Raw genomic sequence first — 11778 nt, forward strand, 5'->3', positions numbered from 1 at the left:
AAGAAAACAATCCTGAATAAAATGTGACAGGTGAGGTGTTACAAGATGCTTTGATTATTTCTTTTGAAAATATTACTGATTCCTGGGTGGTAGATACAGGGGCCTCATTCCATGCCACACCTGATAAGAAATACTTTCACGACTATGTTCAAGGAGATTTTGGACAAGTTCGTTTGGGTGATGATACACCCTATAAAATTGTTGGAATGGGTAAGTTTCTTGTAAAACAATAAAATGGAAACCAATGGCTACTAAAGGAGGTAAGGCATGTTCTAGATCTGAAGAAAAATCTGATTTCAACAGGGCAATTAGGCGGTGAAGGTTGTGTGATAACTTTCATAGATAAAGCTTGGAAGGTCACCAAAGGAGCCCTGGTAATAGTAAAAGGTGAAAAGGTTGGTACATTGTATTTATGCAATGGTATTTCTAACTCTGTTAATGCTTTAACTTCCAAAGGAATAGATGCAGCATTATGGCATCATACACTCGGACACATGAGTGAGAAGGGGATGAAGATTCTTCACTCAAGAAATTTGTTGCCGAGTTTGAAGAATGTTGATTTGGACTTCTGTGAGAATTGAATTTATGGAAAACAGAAGAGAGTCAGATTTCTGAGAGTTGGGAAAGAAAAGAAGAGTGAAAAATTAGAACTTGTGCATACAAATGTATCGGAACCGGCTCAGGTATTATCTCTCAGTGGCTCTCATTATTATGTTAATTTTATTGATGATGCAAGTAGAAAAACTTGGATTTACTGTATTAAGAATAAATCTGATGTATTTGATACTTTCAAGAAATGGAAAGCTTTGGTTGAGATTGAGACAGGAAAGGAATTGAGTGTCTTAGATTAGACAATGGAGGTGATTATTGCAGCAAAGAGTTTGGTAGGTACTATTCAGAGCATGGAATTTGCAGAGAGAAGACAGTGCCAAGAACACCACAAGAAAATGGTGTGTTAGAAAGGATGAATAGAACAATCATAGAGCGTGCAAGGTGCATGAGATTGCATGCAAGATTGCCTTTACAGTTTTGGGCAGATGCTGTAGATGTTTTTGTTTATATAATAAACAGAGGGCCTTCAAGTTCCTTGGATAGTGGTGTTCTAGAGAAAGCATTAAGAGGTAAAAAGGTAAACTACTCCTTTTTAAAGCCTTTTGGTTGTGAGGCCTTTTTCCATATTAATAAAGAAAATAGAACAAAGCTTGAGGCAAAGTCAAAGAAATGTGCCTTTATTGGATATGGTGTTAATGATTTTGGTTATCGCTTATATGATTACAAAAATCACAAAATCATTAGGAACATAGATGTAATATTCAATGAAAAGGTCTTGTATAAGAATCAGTTGCAGGAAAAGAAAAAGGAAAAAGAAAACAAGGAATACAAAGTCCTTGATGAAATCACTAAAAGTTAAGGTTCCTGAAAATAATAATAATCAAAAACCACAACAACAACATCCACCACAACAGCAACAGGCACCCCAAACACCTGAAAGTGATGTTAGAAGATCTACCAGGATAAGTATACCCCCTCAACGATAATCTCCTTCATTATATTATTTATTGTTGACTGATTCTAGTGAACCCGAATGTTATGAAGAAGAAATGCAGGTTGAAAGAAGGAAGAAGTGGGAGCTCACCATGGAAGAAGAGATGGACTCCTTAATGCATAACTAGACTTGGGACTTAGTCAGGTTGCTTGCAGGAAAACCTACATTGAAGAATAAATGGGTTTATAGGCTGAAGGAAGAAGATGGAGGAAAACAAAGGTACAAAGCTAGAATTATGGTGAAGGGGTTTGCACAGAAAAAAGGTATTGATTTTGATGAAATATTTTCTCTTGTTGTTAAAATGACTTCAATTAGAACTATTTTAAGTCTAGTAGCAGTTGAATATTTTCATATTGAGCAGTTAGATGTAAAGACAACCTTTCTCCATGGGGATTTGGAGGAAGAGATATATATGCAACAACCACAAGGATATGAGGTAAACGGGAAGGAGAAACTAGTGTGCAGGTTGAAGAAGAGCTTGTATGGCTTAAAACAGGCTCCAAGGCAATGGTATCTAAAATTTGACAAGTTTATGTCTGAACAAGGTTATACTAGATGTCACTCTGATCATTGTGTTTATCTGAAAATGAAAAATGATGGCAGCTATATTATATTGTTATTGTATGTAGATGACATGCTTGTTGCAGGGTCTAACATGTAGGAAATAAATATACTCAAAAGAAAATTGGCAAATTCATTTGCAATGAAGGATTTGGGAGCTGCAAAAAAAATCCTTGGTATGAGAATAACTAGAGATAGGAAAAATCGCAAATTAACATTGTCTCAGAATGAGTACATACAAAAGGTGTTGAAAAGATTTAATATGCACAATGCAAAACTAGTTAGTACACCTTTTGCTAGCCATTTCAAAATTAGTAAGGAAATGTGCCCAAAGACCCATGAAGACATGGATAATATGTCTAAAGTTCGATATGCATTAGCATTTGGAAGCTTAATGTATGCAACAGTCTGCACAATGCCTGATATTGCACATGCAGTGGGAGTTGTAAGAAGGTACATGAACAATCCAAGAAAGGAACATTGGATGGAAGTGAAATGGATTCTCAGAAATTTGAAAGATACCACAAATCAAGCATTACGATTCGGTGGTTCAAACATTTCTCTACAGGGATATGTTGATGCAGATATGGCAGGTGACGGAGATAACAGGAGGAGCACTACAGGATATGTATTTACTGTAGGTGGAACACTTGTTAGTCGGGTTTCAAAAATCCAAAGTGTTGTTGCACTTTCAACAACAGAAGCAGACTATGTTGCTGCTATAGAGGCTAGTAAAGAAATGATTTGGTTACAAAGGTTTATGGGTGAATTGGGTAAGAAGCATGATATGGGCACGTTATACAGTAATAGCCAAAGTGCCATTCATCTTGAAAAGAACTTAACATTTCATTCCAGGACTAAAAACATACAACTTAAGTACCATTTCATACGATCAGTGTTGGAAGATGGAGAGTTGAAGCTGGAAAAGATACACACTAGCCAGAATCCTACAGATATGTTAACAAAAGTTGTAACCAGGGAGAAACTGAGAATATGCTTAGTTTAAATTGGCCTTCAAGGATGATGATAAAGATGAGAAATAGCCAGGTCCAAAGAGGAGTCATTGTCCAGCAAATGAAGTAGTGGTGGAGTTGCTAGAATCATTCTCCAAGTGGGAGATTGTTTAGTGTGGAGCATGATTATTTAGAGGTCTTTGTTTCAGCTAGATGTATACCCCAGGAAGTCTGACACCCCTCCACGCGGGTGGGGGGTGCGGGGGGGACTTGTCCCCCCCATGGGGGTTTGGGGCCCGGCTAGGGGGTCCGGGGGCCAGTGGTCCCTCGGCAAGGGTTTCGGGGGCAGCGCCCCTGAAGCTAAAAACATATGTAAAATTACCTTGTAAAAGTATAGTAATTTCTAGTCAACCTGAGCCGTTCATTAGGCAGATGATCTGACAATAGAACTTATGTTTAGTTTATGTTTTTTTTGCCCTAGAAGGCAGTCCCTCTCTTTCTATGAGGGCATTGTATTGAGGCTGTGTAATAGTTGTGTATTCTCCAAGCGAGAAACAGAGAGGTGAGACTGTGAGAAATAAACAAAGGATATTACAGCGGATTTGTTGTAGGTTGTGTCTCTTCATTTTGCTGGATAATAGAAAGGAAGGACTGGCTGTTCAGGGTGGACATAGCCCAAACTGAGTGAACCACGTATATTTGTGTCTCTCTAGTTTTATGCGTTTTCTGTGTTTGTATTTATGCAATATTCTATTTGTTCCATTGCTCTGTAATATATATAATTTTCTAACAAGTCTCTAAATTTCGGATTGCAGAATTGAATAAGGGGTATGATCTAAGACCTAGATCAGATCCTGGCAAACCTTCAAAATCTACCAATATTATTGAACCTACAATAAAATCCATTCAAACACAAAGTACAACAACTCATACCACAGAGTCATCCACTGAAACCTTTTCTTCTGACAAGACTATTTTGACAACTTTTAATATTGAAAAGGAATTGGAAAGGGTCAAGATTCCCATACCTCTAGCTGAACTTTCTAAATACCCTGGTTATAAAGATCAAGTGTCTAAATCGATACTATCCTCTAGTGTAGATGTTGAGGGAGATGTTATTAGTTTGCAAGATGAAAATCCCTCAGTAGTTTTTGGCACTAGTTTTGATATGATTGATGAAACTGTTCCACCCTTTTACATAACTTTAAAAGCTCATGCATTTATTTTGTATAACTGTATGATGGATTTTGGAGCTTCTGATAACCTTATGCCAAAGGTAATTATGGACCAGCTTTAGTTACAGGTTACCCATTCTTATCATGATCTTTACACCTTTGATTCAAATAAATTACCATGCCTAGGATTGATTAAAGACCTAGTTGTGACCTTAGCTCAAATACCTATCAAGAGTATAGTTACAGACATAGTTTTCACTGATATTCCTGCCAATTTTTGCATGCTTCTAACTAGATCATGTTGTTCTAAATTTGGAGGATCACTTTAGATGGACATGTCATTCGCTACTATTCCAATCTATGGAGGTGAACATTTAAGGTTATTTAGGGAAGTCAGATTCCTTCATACTATTTGTAGGTTTGATCAAGAAAAAACCCACCCTATCTATGCAGTAGATCAAGATTTTGGTGTCTTTCAGATATCTTAACAAAATTCATCAAATACTCAACTTTCCATTGAAATATAGTTTCCAAGGCTAAAGTTGTAGAATCAAATATCTCGAAACTTTACTTTGATGGCTCTTGCTCAAAGGAAGGAGCAGGAGCAAGAATTTTTTTAATTTCACCAAATAAAGAAAACATAACTAAGTCATGTAATCTTGAATTTGAGGTCACCAATAATGTGGCTAAGTATGACGCTTTTCTTCTTGGTCTTGAGCTAGCTAGGAGTTTAAAGGTTCAAAACTTGGGTGTCTTTTTTGATTATGAGCTTATAGTGAACCATGTTAGAACTCTGTATGAAACGAAACACCCAAGACTTAGGCCCTATAGAAATGAAGCTTGGGACACAATTGAAAATTTCTTCCAAGGATTTAGCATAACTTATATTCCTAGAGATGAAAATATGCATGTTGACTCACTAGCTGTCTCAACAAGCTCTTTCAAAATCCCTGAGCCAGTATTGTTAGAATACCAAATTCAAGTCAAGTATAGACCATGAATTCTTGATAACCTTAAATACTTGCATATTTTTTAAGATGATGAAAAATTAAAATATTTCCTTCAAGTCATTGATTAATTCTCAAATATGCAAATTGAAGAATATCAAAATGATGTTTAAGAAGAAAATCACTTAAATCCAGAAACTTCATTCAGTCCTAAAATTCTTGATCATGATATCATCCAATTATCTAATAATTTTATTCCTAAAGGATTAGTTCCATTGGAAAAACTATTTGATAATAATGATGTCTCTAAAAACCCCTTCTTTAACTCACTGAAGAAGAAATCTAAGAATGTAATATTGGGACTTTGAATGATGTAAGAAATGTTAAATTGTCATCAACCTTACCTTCAAATGTAAAAATTAAATACTTGAATCTTCTTAAAAATTACAAAGATGTTTTTCCCTGGTCTTATAATGAGTTAGAAACTTATGATACATCTTTGATTGAGCACAAGATTCCTTTGAAACCATAAGAAAAACCCTTTCAGCAAAAACTAAGAAGAATCAATCCCATAGTACTTCCAACCATTGAGAAAGAACTTAAAAAGTTGCTTGATGCTCATATCATAGTACCTTTAAGGCATTCTAATTGGGTAACCAAACTAGTTCCTGTCAGAAAGAAAAATGGTGAGATTAGGCTATGTGTAGACTTCCGAAATCTGAACAAATCATCTTTAAAGAATAACTATCCCTTGCCCAAAATGGATCATCTAATTCAGAAAGTTTTAGGTTCAAATAATATTTCTATGTTAGATGGATTTTCTGGTTACAACTAGACCATGGTAATTCAAGCTTACCAAGACAAAACTGCTTTCACCACTCCTTGGGGTACATTTATGTATGCTAGAATGCCATTTGGGTTAACCAACGTTGGAGCCAGTTTACAGAGAGCCATGGATCTAGAATTTGTAGGTAAAACATATGAATTTATTGGCATTTATTTAGATGATTTAACTATTTTCTTTGATTATGATGAAAATCATTTAAAACACTTGAGAAAGGTTTTTGACAAGTGCAGGAAATTCAACATATCCATCAATCCGAAGAAATCTTTATTTGCTGTAATGGAAGGAAAATTACTAAGGCATATAATCTCCAAGGAGGGAGTTATAATTGACCCAAAGAGATTTTCAGCTATTCAGACCCTATCTCTACCAAGGAATAAGAAAGAGATTCAAACCTTCCTTGGAAAGATTAATTTTCTCAAAAGGTTCATCCCTAATTATGCAGAGATAGTTAAGGATATAATTGATATGCTAAAGAAAAACAATGAAGTGAAATGGACAGTTTCTGTTAGATATGCTTTTGATCATATCAAAAAGGATATATTGTAGGCCCTTACATTATCTAGCCCTGATTATTCTTCACCTTTTAACATATTTTCTTTTGCATTTAGGACAACCTTAGTTGTTGTACTTTTACAGAAAAACACAAATGGTGATGAATAACCTATAGCCTTCTTTTCCAAAGTTATGGGGATGCTGAAATTAGGTATGATATTATTAACAAACAAGATTATGCCTTAATTCAAGCCCTTAAAGCCTTTAGAACCTATGTCCTACATTCACACATTACAACTTATGTCCCTAATCATGTTGTTAAAATTACTTTGACCCATCCTGATACTAATGGAAGAAGAGGGAGATGGATTGCCAAAATCCTTGAATTTGACCTTGAAATTAAGACCACAAAGCTAGTAAAAGGCCAAGTCCTGGCCAAATTGTTGGCTGAATCCAACTGTAAAGTATTGGGGATAAATTTGGTTTCTAAAATTTCATCTAGGGAGAATCCGCAAGAACTTTCCTTAATATCAGGGGAGAATCCACAAGAACCTTCCTTAATATCTGAGGAGAATCCACAAGAACCTCCTCCTCTTATAGAAAGGGAGAACCCACAAGAACCTCTTTCTTCAAATCAGGCCATTCTTGTTCACATAGATCAGAAATATCTACTCTCTCATTCGTACTCTAATACTGTGTAGTTTCTTAGGGATTTTCCATGTCCATTTGATCTTAATTTGAAGCAATGCAAAGCCCTGAAGCTTAAAGCAGTAAAATATCTAATTATTAATGCTAATCTATATTGGAAAGACCCTATTAATATCCTTCTTCTTTGTTTAACTGGAAATGAAATAGAGGGAATTATAGATTAGTTTCATTCAGGATTTTGTCATGGACACTGTGACTGCAGAGAAACAACCTACAAAATTTTAAAAACAGGTTTCTACTGGCCCACACTTTTTAAAGAAGTTGTAGCAAGAGTAAGAAGTTGCATACCATGCCAATTATTTGCAAGAAAATAAAAGTTGTTAGCACTTCCTTTGGTTCCAGTATTAGTTCATGTTCCTTTTCTACAATAGGGGTTGGACTTTATAGGGGAAATTCATCCACAATCAAGTAATGACCACAGATGGATTTTAACTACTACAGACTATTTTACTAAGTGGGTAGAAGCCATAGTTGTTAAAAATACATTTAATACTATTGTGATTAAATTTCTTTAAGAAAACATCCTATCAAGATTTGGATGTCCTCAATAGATTGTTACATATAATGTAGCATCTTTCAGTAGTGTTAAAATGATTGATTTATGTCAAAAGTATTCAATCCTATTACACCATTCTACACCATACTATCCATAGGGTAATGGGCTAGCAGAGTCTTCCAACAAGAGCTTAGTTAAGGTCATTAGGAAGACTCTTAAAGACCATAAAAATAGTTGGGACAACCATCTTATCCATGCAATTTGGGAAAACAGGTTTTCTCCTAAGAGATCAATAGGCAAGTCTCCTTTCCAATTAGTTTATGGAAAGGAAGCAGTTTTTCCTACTCATTTAGCTTTAGCTATCATGAAATTCCTCCAGGAATCCTATAAAGAAAAATATGATTTCTCAAGAAGGATTAATAAAATTAGTGAGTTCAATGAAGACAGGGATGAAATTCAGTACAAGCTAAGGGAATACCAAAATAAGATGAAAGAGATGTTTGATAGAAAGGCTAGAGAAAGAATTTTGAAGAAAGGTGACCTAGCGCTTATATGCGATACTAGGAGATAAGATAAAGGAAAACATGCAAAATTTTACAACCTCTAGTTTGGTCCATTTAGCATTAGAAGTCAAAGGAAACAATACTTTCATCCTACAAAATTTGGAAGGATAGTATTCCTCATTGCCAGTCAATCGGAAATAGTTGAAACATTACATTCAATATTATTTTTTCATCCATTCTATTGGACACCTAATCCTCTATGGGTTAGTATGGAAGCATAATAGACTAAGGAAGTACAACAGACCTTGGGATGTGGAACCCAACGGTCAAACCATGTACTATAAATGTATATGTTTTGTATAAAAAAATGTACTATCATGTTTTATCTTTCCTATTTGTCTTTGCCATGTGTGTGTTTAACATGGTATCAAAGAAGGCATATTCCTGCCATGCATAATTACTTTGAGCCATTTATTTTATGGCCTTTCCGTGCAGGTCATTTCTGCCATCACTTTTGCATTTCATGAATATTTTCTCAGCTAAATTTTAGTTGCAACCTATGTCATTTCTCCAGCGCCATTTTTGGCTTCCCTCTGCTTTGTAACTCCCTATTCTATCTTCCTGCCACCTTCTTGTGTGTCAGAACTGCCATTATTATTCTTGCTGCAAAATCACCAGCGACCGCTCAGCCTTCAGCTGTTGCCTGGCCTGCTCAACCTTGGCCACCTAGGGATCCATTTTCCGCTCATTCCACACAAGAGTTCTCTTATAAGTGTGTGAATATGGGAATGTGTGTAGCCATGGAGGAATTTGTTGATGAGCTAGGGTTTCCTTCGTCTATAGAAAGGTGGGAAAAAGTTTTCGTTTTTTCACCACAAGAAACTACAACATTGGGAAGGTGAATGGGATCTCTTCCTAATAGCTTTTGCAGTTGAAAAGAAGGCCTACTCCACATTAATGTTTGTTTTGGCACTGGTTTAAAAAAAATACAATTCCATACTCATCTACATGATTTCACGCACAGTGTCAGACCCCAAGACCGAGTTGCTGATCACATCCGAGGCGCCCGTGAAGCCCTGTGTAGAAAACATGTCCTCCATGGCATGTATCACATTGAAGACGTTGCAGTCCGTTTTTCCTACGAGGCCAGCGTGGTAGTGCATAGCCTTACCAAGGTCGTAGAGGTAGCGGACGACGATATCAGCTAGAGCTTCAAAGGCAGATTGCTGGCAGGATTGGAACCTGACACCTTTGCATATATCAACCACTACAATCTGAGCCATCGCTCGGCTGAAGGCATCCACTCCTCCATCGGCCATTTTCTCATTGCTTATCGGTGTTTGTGCATTTGTTGATTGCGGTGGTGTTGTCGGTATTCCTCCATTGGTGGTCATCCTGGTTACTGAATCATAGAAGAACTTCTTTTCCGAGGTTTTCTATGTTAAAACCCTACTGTAAGATTTCTTGTGAGGATTGTTAAGAAGAATTTTGCATTAAAACGACCCCTCACAGCACTCGAACAGGAGGCCGCAAATGTATCTGCACCCAAAAGAATTGTTTTGAGGGGGCTTTTGGTGGTGGAGAATCAAAGTACTACAGTCCATACCATTGTAAGTGCTTAACCGTGTTCAGTTGAGACAACTCTCTTACTCTGATCCATATCAGTCTTGTTGCCAACTAGTATTTTGTTCACATTATCAAAGGCATGCTGCTCAATATTCTTTATCCAATTCTGAATTTTGTTAAATGATGATTCATCTGTGACATCATACACCAAAAGAATACCCATAGCATTCTAATAGTATGTTGCTGTAATCGTCTGAGAAATGCTCTTGACCAACAGTGTCCTAGATCTGTAATTTAATCTGCTTCCCATCAAGCTCAAATATCTTGATCTTAAAGTCAATTCCTATGGTGGTGATGAAACTTGTGGTAAAAGAGTCCTCAGTTGATATGCTCATGGCCTATGATAAGTCAGTGAAGCACTTAGAATAGGTGCAATTGAACAGCTACAAGGGTTTTAGCTTTACACTAACTTATTTTCCCTTGTGTTGTTGTCTTTAACGCGGTAGATACACAACTTGATTAAATTCTGTGCTTTTCAAATTATCCATGGAACTTTGTAATTACAATTAGAGCAAATAATTTCTATTGTATCACCCTGGATTCATCGAATTAAGTATTGACCTCATAATCACTCTCATCAAGTTACTTGACGAATGTCTCTACCCAACTTTATGATTCACCTCAATCAAGCCAAAGGCGAATATCATCTCTGGGTTTTTTGCATCTACTTGTATAATCCTGCAACAGTACCTGCGTTTTGTATTTACTTGTAGCAAAGTCATAGTAGCATCATAGAGTAATGTGGTCTTTGATATTAGTTGGCAGCCGTATCTGGGCTGTCTTTCATAATTGAAGCGCTTATGCTTTGCATGATCTTCTGCACCTATAAATTTAGTTTGTGTGGAGTGCTAGAATTTGCAAGCCAAAGGAAACAATGGTGCATTTGCATTTGAATTTTCTCAGCCCTAGATAAGTCTACAGTATCTACTTACGTCCAAAATTCTTGAGAGGAGTTATTAGCTAGACCAGGGGAAGAGGTTGTGCCTCCATTATTTTTCTGGGTGTTTGAATCAATGAATTCGAGCTACACTGGTGGTGCAGTGAACTCTTAACAAACGTACTATTGAAATTATAACACCCGTGGAGCTTATTAAGAAAGGAGACAAGGTTGGTTCTTCTGAGATAGTTTTGTTGGCAAAGCTTGGCATTCAGCCATTTTCCGTTGGATTGATTTTCTAGTCTGTATATGACAATGGATCGGTATTTGATCCTGAAGTTCTTGATCTCACAGAGGATGATTTGATAGAGAAATTTACTGTTGGTATTTCTAGTGTCACAACGCTTTCTCTAGCGATCAGTTATCCCATAATTGCAGTTGTTCCACATGCTATCATCAATGGTTACAAGAATGTATTAGTATTCTATATTGAACTTGACTATTCTTTTCCACTGACTGAGAAAGTGAAGTAGTATTTGAAGGATCCAAGCAAGTTTGCAGTTGTTGCTGCCCTAGTTATGGCATTATATTTAAAACTCATTATGGTTTTTGTGTTCAATGTTGAAGTTCCGGTAGAGTATTAAAGTATATAGAAGTTATCCCCTTATTCCAAAAGTTATATGATTTCACCATTTAGCCAAAACTTGGTGCAAATCGAAATTGGAGCAACTTATAATATCTTTGAAAATAAGTTAAATAAGTGTATTTTTTAATTGAAGCTGACACTCCAAATTTACAATATTTTATTTGTTGAAAAAATGGGAAGAATTTATGGAGTATTAGAGTTACCAAATACACTAATACATTCTAGTGTTGAAAACATAGTAAAAATCAACAAAGACTCTCTCTTTGAAATTCAGACATGTCTACAGTATGCACAAGAACAGATTGAATTTTTGCAGCTTGAATCTCAACTACAACAGGAAGAATTACAGTAGTGGAGTCATCATTCTGAACCTGTTTCTATTTAGAAGATTGAAACAAACT

General features: G+C 36.1%; 1 pseudogene; it reads right to left on the bottom strand.

Moving 5' to 3' along the window:
• Nucleotides 1–8882: 8882 nt before the first annotated feature.
• LOC149152165 (transcription initiation factor TFIID subunit 8-like) lies at nt 8883–9622 on the bottom strand (annotated as a pseudogene).
• Nucleotides 9623–11778: the final 2156 nt, after the last annotated feature.

This window comes from Pinus tabuliformis, chromosome 9 (assembly GCF_031772625.1).
Source record: "Pinus tabuliformis cultivar Carrire ecotype Pingquan chromosome 9, CPIR1, whole genome shotgun sequence".
In the NCBI taxonomy this organism is placed as follows: domain Eukaryota; kingdom Viridiplantae; phylum Streptophyta; class Pinopsida; order Pinales; family Pinaceae; genus Pinus; species Pinus tabuliformis.